This window comes from Balaenoptera ricei, chromosome 19, assembly GCF_028023285.1.
Source record: "Balaenoptera ricei isolate mBalRic1 chromosome 19, mBalRic1.hap2, whole genome shotgun sequence".
Taxonomy (NCBI): Eukaryota; Metazoa; Chordata; class Mammalia; order Artiodactyla; family Balaenopteridae; genus Balaenoptera; species Balaenoptera ricei.
Window position 1 is genome coordinate 3924817 of NC_082657.1, and position 17232 is coordinate 3942048.

Sequence of the window (17232 nt, forward strand, 5' to 3'; positions counted from 1 at the left end):
TCTGGAAAGGGAACAGAAAGTTGGAGGCTAGCGCTGTGGAATCTGGGAGAGAGCCGTGGGCGTCTGCAGAACCATTTCCTCCGCACCAGGAGTGTCATAAGCAAGAACAAATCTGACTCCATATTAAATCTGTTTCTTTTACTTTAACCTTTACTTTCCGTGGCTTTTGTTACAAGTTATTCACTAAAAGGATGTTGCCTAGGCTAAAAGCATACATAATGGCCTATGGCAGGGAATCCTGCTGCCTCTGCCTGAATGTTAAACTAAAATCTCTTTGTTCAGCTCCCAGGGAAACATCCTGACCCAGCCCACCTGTGGATGGCTGCAGGAAAGAAGAAATTAACACATCCCCTCCCCAGTCCGGCCAAACCAGGAGATATCTGCAAGACGGACCGGCCTTTTCACTTTACCTCCTCACCTCCCCCTCTCTGTTCTGTAAAAGAAGCTAGCAGCCAGACGCCGGTAAGAGAGTTCTCTAGGACTCTAGTCCACCGTTTTCTTGAACTCCTGTCTAACCAAATAAAGTTGTTATTCCTTGCTCGAACACCTCCCGATTTATTGGCCTGTCGTGCGTGAGGCAGAACGAGCTTGGACGCGGTAACACGAGGAAATGCCAGAGGGCTTGCTTGCCTCCAGCTGAGAATGATGATTAAAAAGCTTCAGCTGGGGCTTCCCTGGTGGCGCAGTGGTTGAGAATCTGCCTGCCAATGCAGGGGACACGGGTTCGAGCCCTGATTCTGGGAGGATCCCACATGCCGCGGAGCAACTAGGCCCGTGAGCCACAACTACTGAGCCTGCGCGTCTGGAGCTTGTGCTCCGCAACGAGAGAGGCCGCGATAGTGAGAGACCCGCGCATCGCGATGAAGAGTGGCCCCCGCTCGCCGCAACTAGAGAAAGCCCTCGCACAGAAACTAAGACCCAACACAGCCAAAAATAAAGAAATAAATAAATTATTTTTTTTTAAAAAAAGAGTCCTTAGGAGTCTGTCTTTAAAAAGAAAAAAAAAGCTTCAGCTGAACCCCCGTGGCACACATGCTCTGAAACAAGAGGGATGACATTTTTTTAAAGGATGCACTTGCCAACTACAAATTGGCACTTGCCCTCTACCTCTACAAGGATTAAATCATGAGCCGCTGCCCCTGCGGACCTTCCACATGCCCTGAAAGGAGTTCAGGGTGGAGATCAGGAATGAGGCACTCTGTGCTCCGGGAAAAACGGGCAGAACAGGCCTTCAGAGAGTTAGATATTTTCAGGAGAAGATTCTAGGAGCCCAATTCTTGCATCTCCTCATATCTAGAAAAGCACTAACATCTTTCATGGTGATGTCTGCTCCGCCTGACTAGCCGTAACCTTCTGCAAAAATGTGTGCTTGATTGCATGTACCCACCCACCCTTCACCAAAATCCATATACACTGACCTTCCCCCTGCCTCTTCGGAGCAGTTTCTCAGAGGTCTCTGAAATGCTGTCTCCTGGGCTACAGTCCTCATTTTGCTCCAAATAAAACTTGACTCACAGTTCTCACGCTGTGCATTGCTTTTTCAGTCGACACAGTCTAAAGTGACTACTCAGCTGAGGGACCTGACCAGTATCCTCAACATCCTCAAGGTCATTCAGAACAAGGAGAGTTTGAGAAATTGTTGCAATCAAGAGGAGACACATTGTATAAATGCAATATATCCTGGAAAGGAACAAAGGACATTAAGTAAAAACTAAGGAAATCTGAAAAAATTATGGGCTTTACTTAACAATAATGTATCTATACTGGTTCATTATTTGTGACAAATGTATCATACTAAGAGTAAGATATTAATAGGGGAAACTGGTAATAGGTAATAAAGTAAATAGGAATCTCTGCACTATCTTTGCAATTTTCTGTCAATCTAAAATTATTCTAAAATTTTTTTAAAATTTTAGGGAATTCCCTGGCAGTCCAGTGTTTAGGACTCAGCGCTTCCACTGCTGGGGTCCTGGGTTCCATCCCTGGTCAGGGAACTAAGATCCCACAAGCTGCGCGGTGCGGCCAAAAATAAGTAAATAAATAAAAGGGTTTTTTTTTAACTTTAAAGGATGAGACAAAGACGCATATGAGGAGTACCTTGCAACCCTTTCTAACATGATGACGTCTTCACGAGATCTCTGCTCACATCTCATAAAGCACAATCACACCCAGCCCGTCCCTCAATTAACCATTAGCAGAGGGTATGGGATTACCATGATGAGCTAAGAGCAGTGCATAAAGTTTCACATGCAACAGAATCACCTGGAGCAATTGTTATATCATAGATTGTTGAAGCTCACCCTCAGAGTTTCTGATGCAGTAGGTCCGTTTAGGACCCAATTATTTGTATTTCTGACCAGTTCCCAGGCAATGCTGTTGTTGCTGCCCTGGAGACCACACTTTGAGAACCACTGGCTTGCTAAGCCTTAGACTAATCAAGATTCACATCTGGGACCAGAAAAGGCCAAATATCACCAAGACTTAAGGATGGTTACTCGATACCTGAACAAGATCGGGATTCTCTTAGCAAAGCAGCTTGTGAGAAGTGGCTGTCTCCTATATGTTACAATGGCTTTTATCATTTCCCCCCTTTCTATTAATATCATTACACTGGCTTTTTGGAAAAATTCCTCAATCAGATCTTCTGTCTCAATAATTTGTTCTTCAGCTGTATCCATTCTACTGTTTATCCTGTTATAGGCTAATATTAAATTCTTTATTTACTGTCATGTTTTCATACCTAATATTTCCACAGAACCCTTGCTTTATGGATTATTGTTCTTTTTTTCACATTGCTAACATGTTTCCTTATCCCTTTGCCATATATTTCTTTTTTAAAAAACATTTTTTGAAACTATTTATTTATTTAGGCTGCGACTGGTCTTAGTTGTGGCATGTGGGATCTTTTAGTTGCAGCATGCAAACTCTTAGCTGTGGCATCTAGTTCCCCGACCAGGGATCGAACCTGGGCCCCCTGCACTGGGAGTGCAGAGTCTTACCCACTGGACCACCAGGGAAGTCCCTCTTTGTAGTATATTTCTTATACTTATATAAATTCTTGGTCCACCTAACACCCCTCCCCCCAAAATCACGCCTTCACCCCACCAATCAACTCTTTAGGGACAGAGCTTCATAGTCAAACCCTTGGGGAGAATGTGACAGTTTTACGACACAGCTGTACATTGTTTGACACTCCTTCCTTCAAGAGATGGGGTCTATGACCCTGTCCCCTCAAATATTAGTGGGTCTGTGACTGCTCTGGTCAATAGTTTGGCAGATCTGACCCCAGGCAACTTCCATATCTAGGTCATAAAACGCGATTCAACTTCTGCCTTGTTTACTGAGCCGCCATGCAAAGAGTCCAACTACCTTGATGTCGCCATGCCACGAGGAAGCCTAAGACACACAGAGCGGCCATGTGTATGCACTCCACTCACCTGTCCCCTAGACGAGCCCAACCTCGGAGTCACCCCAGCCCTGCACCAGATATGTAAGTAAAGAAGCTTCCAGGTGATTCTAGTTCATCCCAGTACCCCACCCCTCATGCCACCCTCAGCTGGTCAAGTCCTCCCAGCTGGAGCTGCAGATATAGTGGAGCAGACACAGCCATCCTCTCTATGCTCTGCCCAAATGCCTGACCCGTAGCATCTGTGAGCACGATACAGTGAAGGTTGTTTTATGTCACTAAGTTTGGGATGGTTTGGTATAAATCGATAGATACCCAGAGCAGAGAAGCAGCATTGGGAAGAGGCAAGGGTCCCAATTTGAAGGGATGAAGTGGTGAAAGCCTTTTTTCCTGTGGCCCCTGCTGTAGGTCATTGCTGCCATTTTTTGTCGCTAGAAGGAAGCCAGTGATTGTCTTCAGCCCAAGGGGGGATGCAGAAGGGGCAACAAGACTCACCAGCTGCTCTTGTCCTAAGCCTAGTGTCCGATACAATAACACTTAGAACTGTAATTAATATCTCCTTACAGAAACTCAACCTCATCCTACATGAAATACACTCGGACCTCCGTATCCACGGGTTCTGCATCTGCGGATTCAGCCAACCGCGAATGCAGAATGCGCCAGTGGGAAGGGCCGACTGAACTACACCATTTTATATAGACGACTTGAGCATCCGTGGGATTTTGGTATCTGTGGGGATCCTGGAACCAATCCCCCACAGATACGGAGGGGTGATGTACTCTCATTTCCAGCCTCAAGCCGCTTGCCCAACCCCATAAGACTCCCCAAAGCAGAGAAGGGTTTGGACACATGGGGTCCCTTTGTCCTGTTCCAAAGACCCTTGTTCAGTTCGGCAGTTTGAGAAAGGGAACAAAGCTGCGGAAGTCACACCCTCTCCCCAGCTTCTGTCCTCTGCCCCACGGTTTGGTTTGTCTTTTGCTGACCCTACAGGAAATGAGATGTGGTTTATTTCTACATCGTACTCTTAAAAGCCATCCCCTACTGAGCTTCTCTTGGCGTTGAGTCCTCCACTGACACAATAAAAATTCACTATCAGGGCTTCCCTGGTGGCGCAGTGGTTGAGAATCTGCCTGTCAATGCAGGGGACAAGGGTTCGAGCCCTGGTCTGGGAAGATCCCACATGCCGCGGAGCAACTAGGCCCGTGAGCCACAATTACTGAGCCTGCGCGTCTGGAGCCTGTGCTCCGCAACAAGAGAGGCCGCAATAATGAAAGGCCCGCGCACCTCGATGAAGAGTGGCCCCCACTTGCCGCAACTAGAGAAAGCCCTCGCACAGAAACGAAGACCCAACACAGCCATAAATAAATAAATAAATAAATAAAAATTGTAAAAAAAAAAAAAAAAATTCACTATCAGATTCTAACTCATAAAATAGAATTACCATACGATTCAGCAATTCCACTTTTGGGTATATACCCAAAAGAATTGGAAGCAGGGACTCAGATATGTATATTTGCATCAGATATCTGTATGCCTGTGTTCATAGCAGCGTTATTCACAAAAACCAAATGGTAGCTTAAACAACAGAAATTTATTTCCCATAATACTGGAGGCTAGAAATCCAAGATCAAGATGCTGGTTTCTGGTGAGAGCTCGCTTTCTGGCTTGCAGATGACTGCTTTCTCAGTGTGTCCTCACGTGGCTTTTTCTCTGTGGCGGGGGGTGGAGGGAGAAAGAGAGAGAGAGACAAAGGGAGGGAGGGAGAGAGAGAGAAGAGAGAGAGAGAGAAGAGAGAGAGAGAGGGAAAGAGGTCACTCTCTGGTTTCTCTTCTTATAAGGACACCTGTCCTATGGGATTAGGGTCCATCCTTAGGACCTCATTAAATCTTATTTACCTCCTTAAAGGCCCTATCTCCAAATATAGTCACATTGGAGGTTAGGGCTTCAACATATGAATTTTGGGGAGATTCCATTCAGTCCATAACACCATACAATGAACTATTATTCAGTCTTAAAAAGGAAGGAAATTCTGATGCACGCTACAACATGTATGAAACTTGAGGACATTATGCTAAGTGAAAGAGGCCAGTCACAGAGAGACAAGTATTGTATAATGATTCCACTTATATGAAGTACCCAGAGTAGTCACATTTATACAGAAAATAGTTGCCAGGGGCTGGAGGGAGAGGGGAATGGGAGTTATTGTTTAGTAGATACAGAGTTTCAGTTTGGGAAGATGAGAAAAGTTCTGGAGACTGAGGACAACATGAATGGATTTAAAGCCACTGAAATGTACCCTTAAAATGATTAACATGGTAAAAAAAATTCTAACTCATATGGATTAACCAGAAAATTCCTAGGCACTGCAGCAGACAGAATAAGACGGAGAAGTTATGGGCACCCTGGTGATATGAATATTGAAAACTGCAAAGCAGGGACTCCGCAGGGGGGCTCAGGTTCAATCTCTGGTCAGGGAACTAAGATCCCACAAGTCACGTGGTGTGGCCAAAAACAAAACAAAAAACAAAAAAACTACAAAGCAAATCTGCAGGAGAGCAAAACTTCTAACCAAGTGAGGTGGTCGGTCAAGGCACCTTGAGTGACTACCCTGGGATGAACCCCAGCTTTGGGGCTTTCATTGCACTTTATGAGAGTTGAATCTGTAGGGATTAGACCCTGGTTGGGGAAACAGGAGACTGAATACTGGTGCACCAGAGTCCTGTTAAGCAAGTCCTGCTCATCTCTGGAACTATTTCATTTATCCAGTTATTTAAGAAATATTTATTGAGCATGTGTGCTGTGCCGGGCATTTTGGGGGAAGAAATCAGAATCCCCACCTTCGTGGAGCTTATATTCTCCTTGGAAAGATGGGCACAAACAAGCAAATAATATTTATAGATTGTGATGAGCATTATGCTACATATAAACAGGGTGGTGCTATGTAACATAATTGTGTGGAGGGTAGGTCTTACCTTTAGGAAAGAGTCAAGGAGCGCTTTGAAGGAAATGTGTTTCAGCTGAGAATTAAAGGCTGTGAATTATCCAGCCGTGAGAAATGTAAAGGGGATGACATTTCAGACAGAAGATACAGGCAGTGAAAAGGCCCTGAGGCAGGAGCAAGCTTGGCATGTTCTAATTCTAAAAAGGGACACTCAGCCAGTGTGGCTGGAGCAGAGAAGGCTGGTCAGAACTTAGCACGAGGGCTTCCCTGGTGGCGCAGTGGTTAAGAACCCGCCTGCCAATGCAGGGAACACGGGTTCCAGCCCTGGTCTGGAAAGATGCCACATGCCGCGGAGCAACTAAACCTGTGCACCACAACTACTGAGCCTGTGCTCTAGAGCCACGAGCCACAACTACTGAGCCCGCGTGCTGCAACTACTGAGGCCTGCGTGCCTAGACCCCGTGCTCCGCAACAAGAGAAGCCACCACAATGAGAAGCCCGCGCACCACAACGAAGAGTAGCCTCCGCTCACCACAACTAGAGAAAAGCCTGCGCGCAGCAATGAAGACCCAACGCAGCCAAAAATAAAATAAATTTAAAAAAAATAATGGGGGCTTCCTTGGTGGCGCAGTGGTTAAGAATCTGCCTGCCAATGCAGGAGACACGGGTTTGAGCCCTGGTCTGGGAAGACCCCACATGCTGCGGAGCTACTGGGCCCGCGTGCCACAACTACTGAAGCCCGTGAGCCTAGAGCCTGTGCTGCGCAACAAGAGAAGCCACCACAATAAGCATGCGCACCACAACGAAGAGTGGCCCACACTCTCCACAACTAGAGAAGGCCCACGCGCACCAACGAAGACCCAACGCAGCCTAAAATTAATAAATTATTTTTTTTTAAATGATAATAACTTAGCATGAAAAGAGAGGCCAGGTCTCACAGAACTTTGCAAGCCACAATAAGAAATTTGAAGTTTTGTCTAAGCGGAAAAAAGAAGCGCAGTGTGGAAAACGCAGTCATTAACACTGATAAGGGAGCTGCAAATTCCTAAGCCCGTCTTATCTTGTGGCTTTTCACATCTCGCATTTCAGCGTTTTTCCTTGCACGTGAAAAACGAGTAGGCAGGGAATATTTTTTACAGCTGCTGTTGTCAGATTCTGCAGTGTTTCCCCCTTTCTTCACAAAGATTGTGCAACATCCGTTAAAGCAAGGAAGAGGGGCAGGGCTGAGGAGCGGGCGGCCCTCAGCCTCCACAGGTATCCCCCAGCCTGAGCCACCAAAATTCCTCACCCAGCTTATCACAATCGCCCCCTAAATGATTACCCTGCTTCTGGCTCATGCACCACCTCAACCATGTGGTCTCAACACAGCAGACAGAGGGAGCCTTTAAAAATAGGATTGCCAGATTTAGCAAATTAAAATCCAGAATGCCCAGTTAAACTTACATTTCAGATCAACAACAACAAAATTTTGGTATAAGTACGTCCCTTGTAGTTTTAGGGAGATATTTATACTAAAAAAAACTCAAAAAAAAAAAAAAAATTCATTGTTTACCTGAAATTCAAAATTAACCGGGGGGGGGGGTCTTCCCTGGTGGCGCACTGGTTAAGAATCCACCTGCCAATGAAGCGGACATGGGTTCAAGCCCTGGTCTGGGAAGATCCCACATGCCGCGTAGCAACTAAGCCCGTGCACAACTACTGAGCCTGCGCTCTAGAGCCCGCGAGCCACACCTACTGAGCCTGCGCTCTAGAGCCCGCGAGCCACACCTACTGAGCCTGCGCTCTAGAGCCCGCGAGCCACACCTACTGAGCCTGCGCTCTAGAGCCCGCGAGCCACAGCTACTGAGCCTGCGCTCTAGAGTCCGTGTTCCGCAACGAGAAGCCACCGCAATGAGAAGCCCGCGCACCGCAACGAAGAGTAGCCACCGCTCGCCACAACTAAAAAAGAAAGCCCAAGCGCAGCAACAAAGACCCAACGCAACCAAAATTTAATTAATTAATTAATAAAAAATTAACTGGGAAACCTATACTTAATCAGGCAACCCTATTTTTTTTTAATTAATTAATTTATTTTGGCCAGACTGAGTGGCTTGCGGGGTCTTAGCTCCCCTACCAGGGACTGAACCCAGGCCCTCGGCAGTGAAAGCGTGGAGTCCTAACCACTGGACCACCAGGGAATTCCTGGGGCAACCTTATTTTAAAACCTAAGTCAGATAATGCCCCAAACTCTGAAACAGCTCCCTATTTTACTCAGAGAAAAAGAACAACCCGAAGTCCTTAGAATGAATAAAAGTATCTTTAAAAGCCTCATTCCCCACTTCTTTGTTTTTTTCTTATAGCCTCATCTCCTACTTCTCCAAGCACAGTGGCTTCCTAGGTCACTCCTCAAACACACAAGATGCATTTCTGCCTTTGGTCTTTGAGCTGGCTGTTTCCTCTTTCTAAAATGTTCTGCCTCCAGATAAAGGTATAACTAACTTTCTCACTTCCTTCAAGTCTTTGCTCAGTTATTGTAACCTAGCAGGACGCTATGGGGCCTTCCCGGGACAGGGCTTCCCCCATATCCTCTGCTTTAGCTCCTCTCTGAAGTACCGAGATAACAGTATCTAATGCACATTGCCTGAGATTTTTTGTTTTTTTTAATTTATTTTATTTATGTATTATTTTTGGCTGCATTGGATCTTCGTTGCTGCACACGGGCTTTCTCTAGTTGCAGCGAGCAGGGGCTACTCTTCATTGCGGTGCACAGGCTTCTCATTGAGGTGGCTTCTCTTGTTGCAGAGTGTGGGCTCTAGGCGCATGGGCTTCAGTAGTTGTGGCACGTGAGCTCAGTAATTGTGGCTTGCGGGCTCTAGAGCGCAGGCTCAGTAGTTGTAGTGCACGGGCTTAGTTGCTCTGCGGCATGTGGGATCTTCCCGGATCAGGGCTCAAACCCGTGTGCCCTGCACCGGCAGGTGGATTCTTAACCACTGCGCCACCAGGGAAGTCCTGAGTGAAGAATCCTGTGATGAGACTCTTATTCTGGATAATCCAGAAGGGCCCAAAGCAATCACAAGAGTCCTTATAAGAGAGAAGCAGGACTGTCAGAGTCGGAGAAGGAGATGTGAGAACAAAAGAAGATTTTAGATTTCCACGAGCCAAGGAATGGCAGCAGCCTCTAGAAAAAGTGCAAAAGGCAAGGAATGAATTCTCCCCTCGAGCCTCCAGCAAGGAACGCAGCCCTGTAACACTGTGCTTTGAGACCCACTTTGGACTTCTGCCCTCCAGAAACTGTAAGATAATAAATCCATGTTGCTTTAAGTCATTAAGTTTGTGGCTATTTGTTACAGCAGCAGTCGGAAGCTTATACACTATCCTATTGAAATTTGCAACACCCTTCAGCCATTCTGATCCTCCCTTCCTTGTATCTTTTCTAATCCGTTTCTTACCTTGCATCTTCTAATCTTTCTAGTCTTCCACTTTCCAGCTTCTACAATAGAGAAATATAAAGGAGGTAAGAGTTGTGGCCAGGGTCGAGTGAACCAACCTACAGGTTCTGCTAAAGGTGATGGTGCGGGTCCTTGGTACCACTATCCTTCCTCTAGGCGCTGAGAAAGAGAGTATGTTCCCTGAGGAACTACAGTCAATCAGGCAATAAAGAGGAAGGAGATTCACTTGCTCTTATGGCACCATCCCGGGGCTCCTCCAGGGAGACAAAGAGAGTCTGGTGAGGAATGCTGGAATGCTGGAAGGAAATTGGCACCTGGGGGGATAAAGTGGATATCAGAGCGTCTACCTTCTTCCAAGGTAATTGATGAGATATATGGTCTCTCCAGCTACAGAGCCCTAGAGAAGACCACAGTCCCCCAGTCAACTTTGGCCCCTTCACATGCCCTGTACTGAAATGAGACATCTCGTGCTTTTTTCTTTCCCCTGATTCTCTCTTCTCCTCTAATAAGACTCTAAGCTATCAAAAGGTAAGTGTGGCAAATTAAAGAGTATTTTCAGAGGCATCCTCTTTACTTGTACCCATGGGCTTTGGTGCCTTACCACATTCTGTCCCTTGTCAGGGTAATTCTATCAGCTAGGCTGAGCTCAGTTGCAAGGAACCGATTACCTAACTCTGGCTTAAGCAATAAAGATAATTAATCGTTTTGCCCAACAGGAAGGTTTTATCCAAACACTCGAGGCATGCCAATAAGGACCAAGCCCTTTCTATTTTACCACTCTGACATCTTTAATGTTTGGCTTGTTGCCTCCAGATCGTATTATGGCTGGGGCAGCTCCAAGCATCTTGTCCTGGCACAAACACGTTCGAGCGTAAAAGAGCATCCCTTCTTGCCTTCTGTGTTCTTATCAGGGAGAAATAGCCACCCCAGAATCCCAGCTGGCTTCTTTTTATTTCCTCATCTGTTAGATGGAATAATAGTAGGAGCATCTCCTAGGGTTGTGAGGCTGAAGTGTGTTCATGCAGAACACTTAGGACAGTGCCTGGCACAGACGAGGCACTTAACAAACGTTAGCTGTTATTATTATCAGTAATAATAGTAATAGTAAAAGAGGAGGAAGAAGGAGGAGGGAGAGGGAAGGAGGAGAGGGAAAGGAAGAAAAGGAGAAGAAGGAAGAGAAGATGAGAAGCAGAAGAGAAGAGAAAGACATGGACCATGTCCAGAAGCTCTGGGGAGCAGGACTGAGAAATTCCTCAATCTGACTCTCAGGGTGGCCCTCGTCAGTCTCCTCCTATTTTGCCCCAAATAGGTCCAATCCTGCCTACATTCCTCCTCTTAGGGAACCACTGAGGGATTTGCTCCTATCTACCCTAACACCTCTGTTGCTAGGCAACCTTCTACTACATCTCCGGCACTCAACTTTCACGGAGCATTTGGCCTCTGTCCAATCGTGGCTGAAGTCAGAGTCTGGTGCCTGTCGGAGGACAAGGTGAGGAAAGAGAGATTATATGAGAGATCATAACACTAAAATAGCTACTGCTTAAGCGCTTATTATATAACATTAAAATAGCTACTGCTTAAACACTTATTATATACTTATTATATAAACACATTATATAGCACTATGCATTATTATCATCAATAGTTAACATTAACAGAACACTTACTATTTAGAGGTCTGCTACTGAAAACTTTACATGGATTAACTCATGAATCCTCCCAGCAACCCTATAAAGTAGGTAACATTATTATCCTTATTTAAGAGATGAGAAAACTGAGGCATAGTGAGGTGAAGCAACTTGCCCAAGAACATACAGCCAGGAAGCGTGACCCCTTCACGAGGCTGGGACCAGTTCCTCTTCTTTCCTCACCACAAGCCTGACCAAGTCTCTCTGCAAGAGAGAGGGTAACTCCTCTCTCTCAATCCCTCTCTGTGAAGAAACACAAAGCCATGCATAAATTGACATGCAAAAAAGAAGCAGAAAGACATCACACAAATCATTTAGATGCAAACCCGCAGACAGGCACCAATACACAGAGATACACCAAAGCACAGATGGACACAATTGCATAGACACAAATAGAAACCCATAGAGAAACAGCTACACAAAAACATATTGAGAGTCTTCAACACACCAGTACACCACAAACACACATACACACACACAGAAAAATACAGAAACAGAGATGCGCATGCACAGAGAAATTTACACACACACCTTGCACATGTGCACACACAAACAGCATGTACACACAACAGAAACAAAAGCACAACCCCAAGACAACTGCAGAGGTGACAGAGACAGAGCCAGGCATGACCCAAGAAAGGCTGGGACTAGAATGGACCCTTCAGAGCCGTTGTCCCAGGAGCCCACCTCCCTAAACAAGACCAGAGGTCAAAACCTCACCCAGATGCAGCCTGCAGATTGTTTTCATACAGCCACAAGCTAAGACTGGTTTGTACAAGTTTAAATGGGGTTTCGCTGGGTGGTGCTGGTGCAGGGACTTCCGTGAGTTTTCATACAGGCTGTTTCTTGGTCAGGGATGTGGGGTCCAGAGGTCTGATGGGAGCCATAGGAGTGACTCCCAAGCTCACTCCCACAGCTGCTGGCAGGAGGCCTTGGTCCCCCGCCCTGTGGGCTGGCCGTGGGGCTGCTCATGACATGTTTTCCCCCAGAGTCCGAGAGAGAGAAAATAAAAGAGCAACCAAGATGAGACCCACAGTGTCTTGTATAACCGAATCTTGGAAGTGACGTACCATCACTTCTGCCATATGCTATGGGTCCCACAGATCAATCCTAGTGCAGTGTAGGAGGGCACTACACCGGGTGTTCTGTTACTCAGGGTTCTTCAGGGAAATAGAACCAGTAAGACGTGTAACATACACAGAAAAAGGTTTATTATAAGGAATCAGCTCACGTGATTATGGAGGCTGGCAAGTCCAAGATCTCTAGGCTGTGCCAGTTGACTAGGGACCCGGGAGAGTTGATATTGCAGTTCCAGGGTGAAGGCAGTCTGCTGGGGAATTATCTCTTGCCCAGGGGGGGCTGGGCGTTTTCTTCTATTTTTTTGTCCTTCAACTGATCAGATGAGGCCCATCCATCATATAGGAAGCAATCTGCTTAACACAAAGTGCATCCTTTTTTTTTTTTTTTTTCTGCCACGCCACTCGGCATGCAGAAACTTAGTCTCCCAAATAGGGATCAAACCCACACCCCCTGCAGCGGAAGCACAGAGTCTTAACCAATGGACCACCAGGGAAGTCCCCAAAGTGCATCCATTTAGACATTAATTTCTTTTAGCAACACCCTCACAGAAACACCCAGAAGAACGTTTGACCAAATATCTGGGCACAGGGACTTGGAACTAGGTAGAGGCGATGGTTGCACAACTTTGGAAATGTACTGAATGCCACTGAATTGTTCACTTAAAAATGGTTGATGGTTGGGACTTCCCTGGTGGTCCAGTGGTAAAGAATCCGCCTTCCAATGCAGGGGATGCGGGTTCGGATCCCTGGGCGGGGAACTAAGATCCCACATGCAGTGGGGCAACTAAGCCTGCATACCACAACTACTGAGCCCACATGCCTCAACTAGAGTTCCCGCCTGCCACAAACTACAAAGCCCACACTCTCTGGAGCCTGCTGGCCACAACTAGAGAGAGAAAACCTGCATGCCACAACTAGAGAGAAGCCCACGTGCCACAGGGAAAGATCCCACGTGCCACAACTAAGACCCAACGCAGCCAAAAATAAAAATAAATAAAGTAAAAAAAAATTTCTTTTAATGTATGGCTTTTAAAAAAATGGTTGATAGTTAATTGTATGTTATGTGAATTTTACCTCAGTTAAATACAGTTGTCCCTCAATATCTGAGAGAAATTCGTTCCAGGACCCGCTGCGGATACCAAAATTCAAGGATGCTCAAGTGTCTTATTTAAATGGCATAGTATTTGCACATAACCTACACGTATCCTCTCCTATACTTTAAATAATCCCTAGATTACTTATATTACCTGACACAATGTGAATGCTATGTAAATAGTTGTAAATACAATGTAAATGTTATGTAAATAGTTGCCTGCCTTGGCAAATTCAAGTTTTGCTTTTTGGAACTCTGGAATTTTTTCCCCAAGTATTTTAGATCCCCACTTGGCTGTAAATAAATACCTTAGTAAACATTCTGAAGGCTAAATAAAATGTGCCTGTAGGTCTTATCCAGCCTTCTGGCCATGAGTTTGAATCCTTTTCTTTGGGCTTAAAAAAAAAAAAAGACAATTACACAGAAAAGTACATACAATAGGATTCCATTTACATGAAGTTTAAACCTAGGCAAAATGAAACAACCTTTTTTTTACAAGAACAGAATTTTAGTTTGTAAAACTATGAAGAAGAGATAAGGAATGATTTAGTCAAAATTCAGGGTATGGCTGTTTATTTGTGAGAGTTGTGCCTTAAGGTGGGGATATTAGTAAGGAAATACCAGCAGTTTCCAAGATACTAGTTCTTTTCCTTAGCCTGGGTTCTGAGATTAGTGGGTGTTTTTAATTTTAATTCTTTCAATGGGATGTTGAGTCTGCATTTAAGAGAATCAAACTCAGACTATTCATACAGTTGTATCCATAAGTCAGCACATACATGGTGCACTTCACATTTAAAAATAAATGTCTGCTGAATAAAAAAACCCACACATTTGGATGTAGGGTGAAATGTTAGCAATAGGTGAATCTAAATAGAGTATGTGGGTCTTCTATACGCTACTTTGGTTTTTGCAACTTCTCTGTAAGTTTGAAATTATGTTCAAAAAAGTAAATGTAAACAACAAGGACAAAAAAGGTGGTAGATTTCAAGAAGCTTCTATTTTCCTTCACTTCAAAAAATATGAGGTGACCAGATGCAAGTTAATGCTTTGATAAATTATCCCATAGTATAATGTGATTCCAGTTATTTGTCTCAGAGGGGTCTCTATTTCCTTCTCCCACTTTTGGAAAATCCACAAATACCCTAAGTGGGAAAGAGGGTGCAGAATGAAGACCCCACTGGACAAAGAGTCATTCCCCCAAGACCAGAGGACCCCGTCCCCAGGGCAGACATCTTGGGGCTTCCCTGAGTCCACTGGGCACAAAGTCAAGTAGAAAAAAAAAATTGTTCGTGATCCCTTTTCCTAGCACTTATCTCAGTTTATAATTACACATTCATTAGTGTGATTATGTGATTAATATCTGTTTCCATCACCAGACCATCAGCCCAGCAGGGGTCCCTATATACTGTACTGTACGCCCAGCCCAAAGTGCCAAATAATAGTGACAGCAAGACTGATGGTGTTATGATCCTGTGCCAGACAGTCTTCCAGGGGCTTTGCAGGCATTATTGCAGCGTTCACTCCTCACAAGGACTCTACGAGGTAAGCAATGCAATAAGCATGAGGAAACAGAGAGGGTAAGCAAGTTGTTCAAGCTATGAAAGGGCGGGGGGGCCAGGGTTTCATACCAGACAGTCTGGGTCCAGAGCCCACATTCTCAACCACGGCCGGACACTTCTTCTGCCCCTTGAATCAGAAGCGAATGCACATCCCCAGCTCTCCGCTCAGTATCCTTAGCATGATGCTGAGTTCAGCGCATAAAGAAAGAAAGAGAATGTCCTGCCAGAGTGCCCCACTGAATCGGAGGTGGGGTGCAGCCTCAGCGAATCAAGGAAGGGTTACCCCACACCTCCTGGATGACAAATGATCTCCTTGTGGAGGAGGCTGCTTCCAACCCTGGGACAAGTCATAATTACATGATAAATGTTATAAGACTTATGTAGTGTAATATGTTGTATAAATATCATGTTTTATATATATAAGTATTATATTTACATAACAGGCTATATTGTATAAATATCATGTTACATATATATTGTATTTATATAATAAGTTATATAAATATCATGTTACACATATATGTATTATATTATTTATATAATATGTTATATTGTATAAAATATTACATAGGTGTAATCCTATGAATGCTCTATTTATATATGACAGAATATTAATATATTTTATATAAAGATTATAATATATGTTATAACTATATATGATTATATAACATATAGTTGTATTTATAATTAAATAGAGAAACATTTATGTGAATATATTAATATATTATAATATCCATAATATCAATATAATAATCTGTTTATTATGATGTAATCATGTATTATATATAAAATTGGTATAATATTATAGAGAATTTTATATTAAAATACAGTATATTCTGTTCAAATTTTACATTATAATATAAATCTTATATTTTATTAAATATATTAATTTTACAGTGTTACATATATTAATTGAATTTATAGTAAATATTTAAAATTATATATATTTTATGTAATATATAATATATATAATTACATATATAATTTATACTTAAATATAGAAGCATTTAAGAGAATCACACAATATTTGCATTCATAAGATGGCACATATTCCATATTTTAAATATTTTTAAATGTTTAAGAGACTTTGGCCTTTGAGATCAGCTTCAGCAATTCCTATCTAATTGAAGAATTCATTCGAGTTGTGATTTGTGAGGTGAAATACTCACACTGGACTTCATGAGAGGAGGCTGGGCCCTTGGGCTGAAGGATTTCAACCCTTGACACCAGGTCTTCATGGCCTGGTCACTGTTAGTTGTGGTTGACTAGCTTCTACCAATATTCTGTTCATAATGATACGTATAGTCTCTAAGATGATGTACACTTCCTCTACAGCAAGTCCTGAGTCCTCCTCAGAACTTCCTTTCACTTCCGTATCCCTACCAACAGTCTCGTCCAAGGCAACCATGGCTGTTTCTAGCATGCACCTCAAAACACCTCCAGCTTGTACCCATTCCCTAATTCCAAAGCCATTTCTGCATTTTTAGGTATTTGTTACAGCAGAACCCCACTTCCAGGGACTAACAGGTGTATCAGCTTGCTAGGGCTGCCCTAACAAAGTACCACAGACTGGGGGACTTAAACAACAGAAATGCACTGTCTCACGGTTCTGGAGGCTGGAAGTCCAAGATCACGGTGTCTGCAGGGCTGGTTCCTTCTGGGGGCTGCAAGGGAGAATCTGTTCTAGGCACCTCTCCTTGGCTTGTAGATGGTCATCTTCTCCCTGTGTCTCTCCACCACATCTTCCCTCTGCATGTATCAGTGTCCTAAGCTCTCCATATAAGGACACCAGTCCTATTGGATTAGGGCCCACCCTAATGACCTCATTTTCACTTGGTCACATCTGCAAAGACCCTATCTGCAAATGAAGTCAATTCTGAGGTCCTGGTGGTGAGGACCCCCAACATATACTTTCAGGAGGGACCCCTTCAACCCATAACAGTGTTTGTGTTCCAAACTGTTGAGTTTTCTGTCACTCTCTATGGGTTCATTGACATGTGACTTTGGGGCTGACAAGTAGCATGTAGTGGGTTTCTGG

The 17232-nt window shown here is 44.2% G+C and overlaps 1 long non-coding RNA gene across 1 annotated transcript; it reads right to left on the bottom strand.

The window, feature by feature from the left end:
* Window positions 1–1429: 1429 nt before the first annotated feature.
* Window positions 1430–15519, bottom strand: LOC132354141 (uncharacterized). Its single transcript, XR_009499186.1, has 8 exons — window positions 15264–15519; window positions 13944–14030; window positions 12695–12893; window positions 11591–11706; window positions 11443–11503; window positions 9776–11249; window positions 4848–5116; window positions 1430–1680 (listed from the first exon to the last, which is right to left on the bottom strand). It is a non-coding gene; the product is annotated as an uncharacterized LOC132354141 (long non-coding RNA).
* Window positions 15520–17232: the final 1713 nt, after the last annotated feature.